Source organism: Ostrea edulis, chromosome 8, assembly GCF_947568905.1.
Source record: "Ostrea edulis chromosome 8, xbOstEdul1.1, whole genome shotgun sequence".
NCBI classification, from domain to species: Eukaryota; Metazoa; Mollusca; class Bivalvia; order Ostreida; family Ostreidae; genus Ostrea; species Ostrea edulis.
Genome location: NC_079171.1, coordinates 50,379,813 through 50,392,944, shown reverse-complemented (window position 1 = coordinate 50,392,944; position 13,132 = coordinate 50,379,813). Strand labels below are relative to the sequence as shown.

Sequence of the window (13,132 nt, the reverse complement as noted above, 5' to 3'; positions counted from 1 at the left end):
TATTATTTCATTCCTAAGAATTAAGTAAAACAAATAAAATGTTGAAAACACTTAGATTCACACTCACACTTTGCTAAAATTGGCCATCAGATGTTTTCCCACATTTTTATCTTTTGTGTATAGTTTGGTTTATGTTCCATTTTTGAAGTCATCAGTGTTAAATAAAATGCTCTGTATATTAGTCACACAGACCATGGAATTGAGGGGTTTGTTTATTGTATACCTGCCGGTAGACACGAAATACACGTAGTTCTTATAATGATCATGATTTACAAATATAACTTGTCATTTAGTTGAATGCTGTCTGATGTGTTCGTTATATTCATCTTTCATGTCCACTAATGGTTACATAGGCACATATGGCAACACTTCCTCCTTTTTGTTTCAGAACTGTTTTCGTTATTATTACATGCAAGATTTGATATATTGACTGTTGCCCCATCACTTTTTAAAAAGTAAAAAATCAATGATAGTGAAAATAAAAGTGAAGCGATGAATTCATTGCATTTACATTTATATTTCTGTAGTTGTGCGTAGCAAAGAATGATAACTCTAATTAATTTCAAATTCGGGCTCGGGCTGCACAATATTCTCATGCAAAAGCAGACTGCAACTCATTGTAATTGTTTTCTTTCTCCACTGTATCAACAAACTCAGTCAGGTAAATACTACCCCAAAATGATCTCAGGCAGGGCCACTACGACGGCAATGTTGTTCATTTACATGCATGTATGAGCACTTCCGATAGCCCTAACACACTCGTACAGTTACGATCAATATTGGTAGTAAATCGCAAGTCATAACGTCTAGGGAAACGGTCGAAAATGCTACGTTCACATTTATGTCTACGTTTACCATCTACGATTGGTTAGTGAAAAGGCCGCCTGGTGTTTGACCTACTCTTAATTTTGTATTTTTAAATGAATTATTAGATTGATCACTGTTTGTAATCTTCACTTTTCAATGAGAACAAATTTTAAAATGATTAAGCATGGTTTTTGTATGAATACTGACATTACGCACCTGGAATAAAAGATTTAATCATGTTCATTTCATTAATTGGCAATAAAGAACATACACTGCATTACGTTTCCAGGAAACGTTGTATGAATACTTGAGTAGAAGAGGTTTAATGATTAATAACTTTCAAAGTCATTAAAATGAAGGTAACGGATACTCTTTGCACGTGATATTTTAGAGAGCAGGACGGATATATACTTAGAAAAAGTGAGAGGTATACAAAATAAAATCCTTATTATACTTGTTATGAAATTCAATACGGCGCGATAAGATATCCACGACCATATACTATGAGAGCATAAACATTTTGTATATATTCCATGGGAATATAAGGGATTTTATTTGCTAACACCTAAAATTCATTATTGAGCAATGCTTCTCTGATCTTTGTTCTTATTATATCTAATCAAAACTCTAGGCACCATTTCCAAGTAATTAAGGAATGACTTTAATTCTGGGGCATATTATACGAGTATAACCTGATTTCGGTCAGTTAACGCTTTATAATCCGCGAATTAAAGTCATTCCTTATAATCTAATGCAAAATACAAAGGTACTAACTTTCGTTTATGAAAATGTACATAAATTCTGAAAATGCAAATCAAGTGAACTGCACAATGATTCAATTAGCAACCACGACGAGGCGTCTAGCTTGGAAGGCAGCCATCTTAGTTCTAAGAAGCCTATTTATTAAAATATTGTAAAAGTAGTTATTGAAGGTGAAACGGTGAAGTTCGTCATGACAGAAAATATGTGTAGGCTATGCATGCAATGCGTATTTCACTGCCCTTAAAGATCGACTTGAAAGTCGTTCATACTCTGACAGATTGAGAAAATACGAGAATTTGCATTGTTTAGGCCTACCCAAAATAAGTTTTCATTCATCAGAAAATGTAGTAATATGCGGCTTTTATGATAAATGTCCATTGGTTATACTGTAAATCGCATTTTATTTGCGTCGACATTATTTTCGCGTAATGTCGAAAGAGCAGCAATTCGTGAAAAAGTATTTCTCAGGAATAAACTCTTACATAGAAAGGATTTAAGTACTAAATCTTGATTCGCTAGTAAATACTCCATTATATTCCAACGAACAAAAGATTTTGCGAAACAAAAGAGATCGACAGTATGCATGTGTTATCAACCAGAGGTGAATATATATATATATATATATATATATATATATATATATATATATATATATATATATAAATATATTCCTGGTGCAGTGGGTTCGAATCCCTTTAAATACTGTCTGACTTCTTTCATCTACGTACAAAAGACATAATTCCACATTTATATACTACGGAAGCCTGCTGTGGCCATTATATAGAGGAACATTACTTCATTGCGTTTAAACACAAAAATCATTGTGTTTGATTGCAAAAGATTGCGTTTAAACGCAAACCTTATTGTGATTTAACGCAAAAGTTTGCGTTTAAACGCAAAGTTGTTTGCTTTTAAACAAAATCTCTTGCAATTAAACGCAATGATTATTGCGTTTAAATGCAATAAAAGAAAGTTCTCTCTATATACTGGCCTCAACAGTCGTCCGTAATATAGTAACATGTATCTGCAAAAATCCCTTTTAATCATTTAGCTTGTGTTTGCGCAGTAGTGTTTGTGCATTTCATGGCTACCGAGAATTTAGTTTTGTGATGAGGTATTTCCGTTATTTTTTTATATCGATATCAAAAAGTCATACCACATTCGAAGAAAAATGTTTACTGTCGCATATAGATATGCTAGCTAGATTTAAAATGTCCCATATGGATAATTTTGGGAAGTAGAAACAAAGATTTTTCGATGTAGCATGTTTGGGTTCCGTGTTAGTGTGTACGTATATTTACATTTCCGATGGTTTTGCCTTTGATATCTTTACGTACTGTTGTAGGAATCACCTCAATAATTTATAGTTGTGAAAAATGCGCGTATTAATCTTGATAAATATTGTACGTTTATTTTAACGGCTGGGAATTCCTGACAGAATTGAAAAGAGCAAGGAATTATAAGAAATAAATTTCATTTTCAAAAATAATTGAGATTATGAACAGCAACCCTTCTCGTCGGTATACATCACTGCAAATTACAATGTATGCAGGCATAAAGCCTCTCAGTTTATTCCCAAAACGGATTTTCAGAAGCAAAAATTATTTTATAGCGTTATTAATAGTTGTGTTCGCCGGGAAACGCCGGGTGTAAGTTGTGCAGGTGTGGCGGCACCTGCGCATAACGGATATTTATCCGCGCATCGATATGTTTTGTGTTGTAGCACAACGACGAGTTGTGCTTAGTTGTACTAGCGCATCAATGTATTTTGTTGATTTGCGCAACGGTGTGGCGTGTAAATAGTTGTACGTAGTTACAAGTTATGCATTGCATAAACGATATCATTGATTAAACGTTCTGTGTCATTCCCATTGAGCTTTATTTAACAATGACGCTTTGACGGGCGGTACCTAGCTCTCCATAGCAGTGTCTCATAGCGGGCTGATCCAACAACGTGATTTGTGAATTCACGAATATGACATGTATTCTTTGTATTTTGTGTCAGCGGAACAATCTGTTGATAAATCATGACTGTGTCGGTTTGTTATATCGTTTGGCACGCTGTTTTTGGCTATATTTAGATCTAAAACTTCATAGTTATTTCGGATTTCAAACATTTCGGTTGAGCATCACTGAAGAGACATTATTTGTCGAAATGCGCATCTGGTGCATCAAAATTGGTACCGTATAAGTTTTACATCACTATGTCTCTAGTCTAAAACATGTTGTGTCAGGTTAATGACTTCGTTTGATTACATAAGCTACCACATGCTCTGTTGTGTGCGACGTACTTTGTTTTAATAATCACATATCGTACGCGTGTTGTGCGTAATTCCGATAGAGTAACAGCGGTTTGATTTTATGCTACTGTTAGATCAACGACATAATATCTTTGACGGGACTGTTTTAAGGATTTTAATTACGTTTAACGGAATGTGTTTTGTGTGTAGCTGCGTTAGCGTGACTATGCGTGACAATTTCAGTGCGCTTACCTGTGTGTTGTTAAACGACTGCATGCTGTGTGTAGTTGCGTTAGCGTGACTACGTGTTGTTTACAGTTAAGAGGAACCATGGAGTGTTGTTAAATTACGTTATTGTTAGTACGATGACGGGTTGGATGCATTCTGCTGCGTAGATCTGATTGTGTGTTGGTTAGAATCCAATGTTATTATTAGACTAACGACATGTTATGTTAATAGTAGTTTTAAATTGGGTTCGTTTGGTTATAATTTGTGTTTCCTAACGTAAATAAGGAGAAAATATGGCATATGATAACACTATGTCCATTTAAACTGCGCGAGTATGGGATACAATAATGTTGTATTCTCTCGCATAGTCCTAAACAATGAGAAACTTGTCATGTCATGTTGTGTTCCCTAACGCAAATAATAGGAACATGAAGTATGAGGCGTTGTTTTGTCACAGAATAACGTAATGTTTACTTGAATGAGTGTGATGCAACCGTGTTATATTTCCTTACGTAGATCTTTAAAAACTTGAAGTGTGAGGGGTTGTTATGTCATAGGATAACGCAATGTTTTCTCGATTGAATGTATATTTTTTGCGTAACCGTATGATATATTGACATGCCCATGTTGTGTTACCTAACTTAATTAATAAAAAACAAAGTGTGAGGAGTTGAGATGTCATGGAATAACGCAATGCTTACTTGACTGAATGTGATATTTTGCTATAAGAGTGTATGAGCTAGTAACGCAACTTTGTTTGTGTTCTCTCGCATAAATCTAAAAAAAAACAACAACAAAAACTTGAAGTGTAAATTGTGAGCTCTGAATCTCTTTGTAACTCGAAATTAGAAATATATGTATATGTACTATAGTTAAGCATTGCAAACATTAAAAATGTAAAATATTCAGCTCAAATATTGACTATATGCCCAATCTAATGATAAAACATAATCAAACTAGGTATATTTTACTTAATTTCCTTACTTGGGAATAAATGTTACCGTTTAGTTTTAGAACGTAAGATTTGTAGCTTATGTGTTTAAACAGTGTCATTGGGGAATTCATATTAATCAATCAATGATTTAAGAGAACTGAATGTTATTAAACACGTATTTATGCTACTCACCACCTCTTCATCTTGAACCGACGGGGATCAGCAAAATGATCGATTTAGAAAAAAAAAATCACACCTGTAGCCTATCAATGGAAGTTAGTGTTATTTCATTGTCGAATACATGATAGCACGTGTCGAATATCCACACGCTATGCAATTAATGGAATTCGGAATGGGGACAGAAGAGAACGGTGCGGCATCCTCAAAGTATTCCATCTCTAGTCACGTTTCCGATGTTCCTGCACTGTGTAGTATACACACCCTATCGCGCACCTGTCCTTGACACCCCACTCCGTGCTTGATAATTGGATTATTAACGAAGTCATCAAAGACGGATCTTTAATCTATAGATATCCCCACGCTTTCAATGTTCCACTGTAACTTTCCAACTGTATGATGGTCCGTTATTCATTTTAAAATGATATAATTTAAACTAATCAATTAATTGATAAATTTGATGTTTTATATATAAAACAGATATTCTATGATTATTTTGCGGGTCATGTTTTCCATGTTTTCGAAGTAGTGCCTATATATATATATATATATATATATATATATATATATAGAGAGAGAGAGAGAGAGAGAGAGAGAGAGAGAGAGAGAGAGACAGAGAGAGAGAGAGAGAGAGAGAGAGAGAGCATTATATACATATTGGTAAAGGTTTTACGGGAATGGACACATTGCAACGATTTTTTTTATAAATGGAACTTAATTCATGCTCGCATGCATATAATGTATAATGCAGACTCGTTTTGACGATTGTTTTATGAAGAAATATTACCCAACTGACAATGAAATAATAAATAAAAACATGGATGGACATAATTATTGTGGTAGTTCGTGAAAAAAAGAAGTACGGAAGAGAAAATTTTGTGCAGGCGGATATATAGTGACACTTTGGGAAAAAAATTGGGCGGAAATAAATTGCAGGCGGCCATATAGGGACTCAACAAGTTTCGAATATTTTTTTTAAAAGCACTGTAATGTATTGTGATGATTGGCAAATAAGTTTTAAAAGGATCTCATGCAAAGGTTGTTGAAAAATCACAGTGATGATTACATTCGATGGATGGCCCACATGGAATCAATGGATATATTGATTGATTATCTTACATCACGTAGATAATTTTACACTCATCTTGAAAGGGCACCAGTTATAGGTGAATAGACGTATGCGTAGCGTTCAGGACTGCGACACGGGAGCCCTGTTTTTAATGTAATATTCGTGATTCTCACTTTGAAATGCTGATAGGATGTAAACTTGTGCGAACAGTATTTAAATATATGATTTAAATTTCTTCTCATATAGTGTAGATACTGACCAGTCTATAAGAAATGTTATTACATCCTTCCAAATATATCAAATACCGGGGTCTTATATGCATGTCTTCGATTTAATATAGTATTTTGAACAATTCTGTTGATGGGACCGGCTCTGGCTTCAAGTGGGTCCGAGCGAGAGTTTAGGTATAAATATTTGGGGGAGAAAATCTATCAAAAATTAGAGTATGAATCATGTACATGATAAATGACAAAAGTCTGACGACACTGAAAAGGGATTCTGGTTTTAGCAAATAATCATTTATCATAAAAGTGAAAACCACTGTGTGTAACCTAACACCTAAAATTGTGATTTCTAATGCAAATATACATAGCTTGTGGAAAATATATATCTTTATCATATGTCTGTGAAAAGATAGGATATATTATTAGTTTATTGACTTGAGAAAACTTTGTGCGTGAAACATTCCTCGAACTTTTTATTGGTCTCGATATTTGCGTAATCTATTTCCCACAAAAAGAAAACAGCAAGCGCTAAAGCTAAACAGATTAGAAAATCAATCTCATTTTTGAATAATTACCACCACGAAATTTTATTGGAAACATTGACCAAGATTGACGTGCGGCGCGCTGAATATAACATAACTCTAAATACGGATGATTAAGATATTGTGAATGTTATGTATTCACATAGGAATTTGAGTTATCTCTCTTAGACCATGTTAGTAATCGAGGCGATCCGTCTCCGTTTGAACGTTATTGGTTCCGTAATTTATAATTCGTAGATCCTGCGCACGAAATTTGCTTGCTCCAAGCACATATTTAACAAATTATGGATTGACGCCTCCCTGCACTATGTGTAAGTTGCATTTTTTCTCAGCAAACATTTTTTCATGATATTGTAGGGCATATATATATATATTGGTGCAAGTGGTTTACTATCCTCAAGGCTAAATATTTGTTCCATGTTGGTAAAGTTAACTTTCCTATACATTGTTCACCAAATTTCGAACCCAAGTTTATCGTACCTAAGATGCCTTATATTTAAAGTAACTCGGGGATTATATGTAGAATATTTTGATTATTTATTTTAATTATATCTTTGTCGATGTAACGTTCATGTTATTGTCTAAATTGGAGTGTCTTTGTATCACAAATCGAACATATTGTGAACAGCTTTTTCATTTTGTGTATTTCAGTTATTTAACACAATGCACAGTACAACTTATATAGTAATAAACTTCATTGAAAAAAACAACATGCTGACTATACTGTGGTTAACATCTGCAAAAAAGGCAGAATTGTGATTCATACATAATTCTGCTATATGGCTGTATGATACTTCTTCGTGGCATATATTCCTCCAAGGCGTTTGTTTTTTAAAAATTGATACGGATTAGCAGGGGTTTCTGTCACAATCACAAAAAAGCAGAATTCAGATGCAGATCACACTGCTCAATGCATATGCAAATTTTTAAAATTGAGTATCATATCGTTTGACCATAATTATGAACAGTCTGTAATAACAACGTTCAACTGTAAAACTTATACGGTACCAATTTTGATGAAAGAATGTAAGAATTGAAAAATATGATTGGATTCAACCTATAATTATTTACCTTTTAAGAATTGTGTTACCGGAGTTTGCATCGTTGTCTTGTATTATTCAGCACTATTTTTCAGTATTTGTTTGAAGGAAATTTACAGGACTTCGATCTGTAAAAAAAGAGATTAATGAAATATGATATATCTTTCTTGACAACTTTACCAGTGTTTTCGATTTAAAAACGCTGTTATTTTGGAATGAAGTATTAGAAGGATAACCTTGCGTACCAAGTAACAGTAGCTGTTAGAGAAGCAGTCCTTGTATAATTATATTTGTTGTCTACTTCTTGTGCAAACTGCAGGAATTAATCTAATAGATAAAGGTCATATGACTTAACTGTACTACCTCTACGGCATAAAAAAAATGTAATTTCAAAGCTATCATGAATTTATTTATATTTAAAAAATATGTTCGCACATATTCTTCAGAGATTTATTGTAAATTTTCGTGCATGCATAGAATAACGATATTTGATATTTTTTTGGTTGCACGCCAGAGTTAGATTCATTCCAGTCACAATCACAATGAGTAGATCACAAATTTTTGTCAATATATTTTCGTTTACATTGCAAGGCATGTTGATATAAAGAACTTTTATATAAATCAGAATCAACTCTGCAAATGAATCAGTAAATGCATACCTGTTTAGACTTCAACTTCACCAGTTTTGAAGTGTAAATGCGACGCTCGATTATTTATACTTATGTTTAACAGTAAACGCATGCGCTCTCTGATTCCGCTGACTAATTTAAAGCTTACACAATCTACAGGTTGTCATAATAGAAGTTTTCAGATATCTAAAATGAAATCAAGAGATTGTTATTCAAATAAATTTTGATTTGAGATATATAACGTCATCTTTGTTATTTGATTTATTGCATGTTTTCTGTACAAGATAATTCTGGTAGAATTTCGAAATGACACAGACTTATTGTGCCTTTTTCCATTCCGAATTAACCATCATATCACGCCACAGGATACTAGTTTCGCTCAACTGCGACTTCACAACACCTTTACATAGAATATAAAACATTGGAGAATTATTGCATAAGTTATGCATTGAATGTAATTTGAGGTCTTTGATATAAGAATGAAAAGAATTATGCTGCACCTGTAGAACTTCAGTTTTCACCTGAAATTAAATCAAATATCTATCCATTTGTCTGTTTGGCGCATGTAAAAATTGTCATGATGCTGTTTATACTTTTGAACTAGGATTGAGAGGGCTTTGCAATTTAGCAGAAGTACTTCTTTTGGCATTCTTTTCGCATGATCATTCAAATGAGTATCAACACCATTTAGCATACGAATTTTACCCAAATTTTGATAGACATTAACATTGTATCATTATGGAATTATAGGTACTACCGGTTTGCAGATCACTACTTCTAAGTCATTCAATCATGACAACGTATTCACTGCATAAGGATAACCTAATACCTTTATCTTAGATCGAAGTTACTTCACAATTACTAGTCTGCTCTATCAAAGGAATCCATGTCTACATCATGTACATGTACATTTAAGAAAAGAGTTTAAATTAAAATATGCTTAATGAAGGAATCTTGTCAGCAAGTGAATCTTTTTATATTTCCACAACAGAGCAAGGTGAATGTTTTCACCTTCAAAATCACAATTAAGTTGTAGGTTAAAATATATGTTGTCATTTTTAGTGATTCCCAATGCAGGCTTTTACAGAAAATTGAGAGGTTTAGACTACTATTTGAGCTTTAAATGACAAAGTTGAATTATGAATGTTTGTTATAAAAAGTGATAAATGAATGGTAGATATACGAGAAAGATTAATAAGCCATTTTACTGTCTAGGAAAAAGTGTTGTACCCTAGTCCAAGATGGCGACAGGCAAATACGCTTCCACTTTTCTCCTTGAAATATTGCTGTTTTCTGTCTTGGGTTCTAAATTAATTCGGTATAGGTTAAATAGGTAATGTAATTTGTAAATGGCTATTTTGGAGATTTTATTTAAATTCGGCATATTTAACAAGAAAACCCGTCTTGAAGTTTTAATACAGATTAGAGTAAAGTTTTTGGAATGTTAATAAACGATTAGCGTAAAGTTTTTTCGAGATCAGGGTAAAGTTATTTATCGTAAATTCAAATAAGCAATGTTTTATTTTTTACTTCCTTTTATAATTGATATACATTGTAAAAGCTTTAGAGACACTTTATCCGAACATAGTTTAATATACAGACGTAGAGGTCACATCGATTGCAAACTTTTTGCTTTTATCAAATAAGGTGTGTGCAATTATAAAATTGTAGTAATTTTTAACGTTATATATTTTCCATTTCATGTCCATTATTGTTGCCATAATGGAGAATAATTATCATGTATTTATTTATTAATGAAAGGTGAATATAATGAACAGTGACCAATATCATAACTCCTATAAGCAATACAAAATAGAGAATTGGGCGAACATGGACCCCTGAATATACCAGAGGTGGGATCTGGTGCCTAGGATGAGTAAACATCACCTGTTGACCGTAAGCCCTATATCTTGATTAGGTAAACGGAGTTTAGTCAGAATCAGTGTGCCAAGAACGGTTTAACAATCGGTATGAAACACGTCAGACAGCATTTGACCCAATGATGGGTTGTACTTGCAAACTCGATCATTATAACGATCATAGATTTTGCAAAATGCTAACTTTAAACGACACTGTTGGAACCCTTGCATCATCAACTTGTTTGTCAGTAGCCTGCTTCTATTAAAAAACTGACCATAAGCAGAACAAGTTCTTGCGTATGGAATCAGTTGAGAGATATAAACACCATATGCAGGAAATAATGTAGACTTGCTCAAGTCTCTATGTTTAATAACCAGTGCTCTCTTTAATACTTTTTGATAATGTCAAACATAGAGACTTGTAAACCCTACAAAATCACCGACCAGAATACGGTCGGTAAAGGGATTATATTACAACACTGCAGTGTGGTTCAGCAGATGATGTATGGGTATGGAGGATATACAAAATATTGCAAAGTTCAACAATTAAAGCTTCTCTGAATTAAAATGAACACGGAAATGTCCCATCTCTTAAAGCCATATCATATGGATTAAATCAGTTGTCTATATGTGACATAAAATTAATCAGAAACTAACCTCTTAGATGTTTCATGTCCACATGATTCCAATATACTTCCTATTGTTCGCTTATAGTTTGTCTTAAGTTTCAAAACACTTTCATTCACCTTATTGACTTCTCTTGCACACTTACGGCAAACTTTATCAGTATGGGTGTCTGGATTTATGTCAATGTGCAAGTATCATTCAATTAACACACAATATTCTGTCTTGAATTGATCTGCAATTTCACCATTTTTGTACATTCTTTTCTGCTTTTCCTAATTATGCAATTAGTTTTTAAACTGCATCAGTAAACTTAAAGAAGTCCTTCAAATGATGAAAATAATAATCACTATAATAATTTTGGCTCCATCATGAAACCAAAGCCCCACCACCTTGAATCATGATTTACAATTTTGGTAGAGTCCTTCCTGCTCTATATCACTAGGCATTGAGTTTTTCTTTTCAAAAAAAAGATATTCAGTTGTAAAGAAGATTTTGAACAAATTGGTCGACTTTTGGCCCCACCCTAATACCAAAACCCCTACCGCCTGATATTATTAAATTTACAATTTTGGTAAAGGACTCTCTTTTCTTTCTAAATATCCATTTAGTTTCAATTTAGTATCAACTAATACCAAAGAAGATGCTATTTAAGTGTTTTACACATAAACACTATATACCAAGTTTGGCCCTGTCCTGGGGCCAGAACCTCTATCCTGAGGATAATGAAACGTACGATTTTGGTAGAGTCCCTCCTGTTCTTCATCACAATGCATTTAGTTTTTCTTACACGTGTGGTTCTAGAGAAAAAAGGTTTTGAAAATTGGCAAATTTTAGGCAGTTTGTGCCCTGCCCTAACGCCCCAGGGGTGTAGGAGTCCTGAAAACTACAATTCATGCCCCCTTGTCCCAAGGATGCTTCATACCAAATTTGAAAAGAATTGGAATGGTAATTAACAAGAATTGTTAACACGCGATGGACACAGACCAATTGTAATAGGTCACCTGAGTTTACTAACTGAAAAACTTTCTCAGTGTAAAAACTGCCATGTGAATTCACCATAAGTTAAGAATGGAAACACTAGGAATGCAACAGCTAAACTAAAACATTTTGATTTGGGGAAATGTCATAAAACATCCTATAGAGGGATACATGATGACGGATTTAATTAGGAGGCTGATAAGCCCTGTGCAGGGTTTACAAGTCTCCATGTTTGGTGACATTTCGATATGGTAGAGAGTAGATACTTAGACTTCTGAAACACAATAAAATTTGAATGAAATGATAAAGTAATAAAAACAACATAGAGACTTGAGCAAGTGTAGAAAGAATATTTTTATTTGGACTTAAGGGTGTATTTGTTTGGAATCGGAGTGGCGTTTAACAAAGTAATTTTTGGATGACTAATCATTAGATAGGAATATGTGCGTTTTCATTTTTGTTAAAGAAGCAACGGTCTATGATGTCAAAAGTCTAGTATTTAATTTATCGTGAGAAATGGTCGTGTAACGTGTTGAGAAGTTATACGTTTTGATGTTGTTGATTTGAGGAAAGTTTCGCGATTTGAAGTTTACTAAAAGTTCTTTAGAATTTTTTAGAATCCACATTTGAGATACCCACTTCTAGCATATGTAATCGCACAGTAAGTTTGAAGTTTCTCCTTCACAGCTTTTAATATTTTAGTGAGGAGCAAAGATAGGGGCTTGGTAGAAAACTTACTGGATCCAGCAATGTATATTTGTTTGTAAGGGTTTTTATGTAGTTCAGGAATCTTTCCAAATATATCAGTTTATAATAGTTTAGGAATCCAGTATCGATATGGTAACTCATATTCATTGGACTGGGATATTAAATGTGTCTAAAACTGAAACATGGTTTTGAAGAATTTCATCTTTTGAAAGGACAGTTGAAGTATAAGTACGATTAGAAAAAGTGGAATTAATGCAAAGTTCGTTTAAAATACAGTTGTAATAATGAGCCTTACAAACAAAGACAAT

General features: G+C 33.5%; 1 protein-coding gene across 2 annotated transcripts in view; it reads right to left on the bottom strand.

Annotated features, from left to right (window-relative positions):
- LOC125661138 (interferon-induced very large GTPase 1-like) overlaps positions 1-8,780 on the bottom strand; it is a 28,999-nt gene extending 20,219 nt beyond the window's left edge. Inside the window, exons 1-2 of one of the 2 annotated variants that reach the window (XM_048893017.2) lie at positions 8,683-8,780; positions 8,055-8,151 (exon numbers count right to left, since the gene is read on the bottom strand). The gene's annotated coding sequence lies outside the window, so the exon portion shown is untranslated. Of the gene's footprint in view, positions 1-8,054; positions 8,152-8,268; positions 8,294-8,682 lie in introns of those variants that run through there. The other variant, XM_048893016.2, reaches the window with a different exon arrangement.
- Between the last annotated feature and the right edge of the window lie 4,352 nt (positions 8,781-13,132).